Source organism: Pundamilia nyererei, unplaced genomic scaffold (genome assembly GCF_000239375.1).
Source record: "Pundamilia nyererei isolate P.nyererei 1_Seehausen unplaced genomic scaffold, PunNye1.0 scaffold00043, whole genome shotgun sequence".
Classification (NCBI taxonomy): Eukaryota; Metazoa; Chordata; class Actinopteri; order Cichliformes; family Cichlidae; genus Pundamilia; species Pundamilia nyererei.
In genome coordinates, this window is record NW_005187444.1 from 341,424 (window position 1) to 345,284 (window position 3,861).

The window sequence follows — 3,861 nt, forward strand, 5'->3', positions numbered from 1 at the left end:
CTCATTGGATTAGGAAAAAAAGGATGCTATGCACAAAAGAATACAATACTCTTTACTTAGATGCACAACCTTTCGTGCAAGATGTGAAAAAACTGCCCAAAATCTTCATTTAATCATAAAAGAAGGTGTGAAAAGCTAAGTGTATGATTGTCATTTTTAAAAGAGGGCATTCCGTTCTTTACAAGTAAGCTTTTGCAGTGTTAATGTGAAAGGCACTATATTCAAACAAGAGTCTTAGCCTTTAATTACAACAAGAACACTGCTGCTCCCCTGACTGACATGTAACGGTGAAGTGCTTTTCAATTTTGTACGAGAGAGAGAAAAGCTTGGTGGTGAGGTACCGTTTATTTTTTTTCCCTTCTGCCTGGAACACAATGTACATGAAACGAAGAACTGGCAAAAGACACGTCACCGTGCTTTGTTTTATTCATTTCATTAAAAAAAGAACGCAGGCTGGAAAAAAATACGAAGTAGCACCGCTACTAAAATTCAGTCAGCGTGTTACCTTTGATTATTGTTTTTCAGCTTAATTATATGAGAGACCTTTGAAAAGGACTCGCGTGAAACGTGTTAGTTCAATAAATGCGTAACATTCTTAGAGAAACAGGGTTTTTTTGTCCATATGTTCAGCACCAAGCTGCGTATTGTGACTGTGACAGTTTCCAGTCATGGGTGTCACATTGGATCAAAGACATGATTACATTCATAGAGCGTTGCTATGTGTACCATTCTGCATTCACTGCATAATCTGAACTCTCATAGTTCCGTTTTTATTGACACAGCTGTTCCAAAATGTGTGGCCCTCACTTACTTCCCTCCCTTGTGTGACAGTGATGGACAGGTCGTGATGAGGAAGGTCAGCAGCTGTGTACTTTTGTCATACATGTGTCTGCACTTTGCTGTGTTACAGGCATTTGTACTCAAGCAGCACAGACATAACATACTTTTCTTTTGGGATCAGCTGCACATATTCATCACATCCTTTAATGTACACGATGGACATGGAACACAGGTTTTCTTAGCACCTGATGTGGCTAAACACACTCCTGCTGAGATGCCTGTGACAGTGTTTGATGTACATCCAGTGCACTGACATGGAATCAGGTCTGCATGGATGAATGCACAGTTCATCCGTTTCGGGATCGTGATGCGCAAGTTAACAATAATGTGTGTTTGAAACGGCACCTTAACATGGGATAAAATGTTGATGTTTAAAAAGCTCCAGCATCAGGTAATGAGTCTCTCTGTGTGAATGACAAGTACTAGCTCCCAGTCCTGAAAAACAAAAATGAAGCCAGTGCAAAGAGCCAGAAACTGTAGTTTCCTGGCAGGGCCACTTAAGGCTGGCTCCAAAGATTTCCATGTTAAAAAGCCCAGCTTAACAGTACTGAAAAGCATGTTAAAGGCCTGGTACAAAAATGGTTTTAGCCTTTCTTAACAACAGTATGGTAGGGGATTTTTGCAAGTTAGATTGACAGTGGTATGCAGACAGGGCTGGTAGCTGATTCCTGTCATGCCACTCCTTTAAATCAAGTTACAAATGTTTGTAGAAGTATTTTCTTACTCTAATAGTTTGCACTGATTAGCATGGTTGTGTTGAACCTATATAATTTATGATTGCAGTTTGCAGCATAGCTGCTAACTTAGCATTAGCACTCCACCTGCTCATTAAAATGAAAAAAAGAAAAAGAAAAGATGGCAGCCAAAACTGTAGCGATGGTTGTGGCAAACACCAGTTTGCATCATGTTGACTATTTATATTTATAGAGTCTGTAAGGGATTCCTCATGATTCATTTCATGATTATGATGTCATAACAATAATAGGAGCAACTAGGCACTCAAGCTAGGAGTGCAATTCCCCTAAGGAATTTAAATGTATTTTATTTTAGATTATAATGTAATTATATTTACATATTAATACTCAAAGTAAGCTAGAATACTAGCATACGGGGCTGACAAGTCAAGTGTTTACAGAAAACAAAGAAATAATCAAGCCGTAAGTAAATTTAAGTATTGTAAGTAATAAGCATGTGCATGTAATTTTGGAGAAGAACAAACAACATTTCCCCATCATACTTTGTAAGTATCCTTTTTGGGGTGTGAGACATATGAAGTAATCAGGTGGATTAATCTTGCCTTTTTGCATCTTGTGGCGGGGTGTGGTCTGCGGTGCCGCTGCAGGGGAGGCAGAACCACCTGAGGGGCATCTGCAATCACGCCTCGCCGGCTTAAAGTCTGTACTGGGTCCTGCTGTAGTTGTTGCTGTTAGTGTGTGTGACTGCGAGCTTAAAAGCTGCAGCCGTGAGTGTGAGAACAGCAACCAAGCAAAGTGTGCTGAAAAGCATTGAAATGTAGTTGGGTCTGCTGTGGATCTTTCACACATCTTTTTTTTTTTTGATGTACATGTTGGATGTTTTATTATTCAAGTGCCCAATTTTTTTTTAATTTTACCAAAGATTCATTTCGGCGACAGTGGGAAACAAAAACTTTTTAACAGCAGAACCAGGCTCAGGGAGGGGCGGCCATCTGCCGCGACCGGTTAGGGTGAGAGAAGGAAGACAGGATAAAAGACATGCTGTGGAAGAGAGCCAGAGATTAATAACAAGTATGATAAATACCATCAAAATGCCCAGGCATAAGTGACCTTAAAATGACGTAGCCAAAGTTAAGCTACTCCACAATATAGCCCACACTGTGTACTTACCATGCAAAAATGACCATGAAATTATGCAGCAATTAAAATGATTTTTATAGTACTTAAAATGACTTAATTTCTCTAATTTCTTTTAAAATATCTGACGTTATGCAACACTTAGTTACTACTAGTGCTACTATGTGCACTACTTAAAATGACTTACAGACTGCTTAAATTCACTTAAAGTGTAAATATTTCTTTGTTTCCTGTAAAAGTCTGGGTTGTTACCCCCTTATTCTACTGTGCCTACCTTGGAGTATTTATATGTAAATATAATTAAATAATAATTTTAAATAAATTACATTTTATTGTAGGTGAATTGTGTCCTTAGCTGTCGGCTGTGTCATAAAGTGTTGCCAAAAATGCATATTCTTTGCAAGGCATTTGAGCACACAAACCTTAAAATCAGAAAAATAAAAGATGCACACAGAAATGTCTGACCTAAAGTCAGTTTCAGTTCTTTTCAGAGAACATGACTTCAGTTAAACTAATTGGATGTTACATGTGCATGAGAACACTCGACTTCTGTAACTTGTGGCATTACAACAGGGGTGGGATCAGTAACACTGTGTGGCTGGGCATGTGTTTCTTCCCCGCTTTAATCTCTTTCTCTTTTCCCTCTCCATCTCTTTGACCTCACTACCAGGCTCACTTTTGTCTCTTTCTCAACCTTTCTTTGCATCATCCCCTCTTCTTTCTTTCCCCCGTCTCCTCTTGCCTGCAGCAAAATCTTTCACTCCACGCCTCGCTCAAGGCTTTGTGCAGTTACGTGTTAGGCTGGCTGGTTGAAGATGCAATTTAATTAGCAAGTCAGGCGATAAATTACCTCTGCAATTAAAAGGCAGACCCTCTTTTTTTGTTTATGCCTATAGGGAGAGCTCTCTAAACAAACCACGGCTCTCTCTGTGCAGACACGACACTTCACTGATGAGCACACACGCGGGTTTAGTGTGGCCGAGCGCTTCTCCACGATGATGTAAATACAGTTGTGAGTGGCCTTCTCCAAAGAGCCAAGCTCCATTTCCTCCTGTCTTGGTAACAGACGAGCTTTATCTTGTATTACAGAGCCCTGGCTTTGGCTGAGGCCCAGGAAGCACCAGGGAGAGAACACAGAGTTGACTTCAATAGCCCGCGCACGCACGCACGCACGCACGCACGCACACAC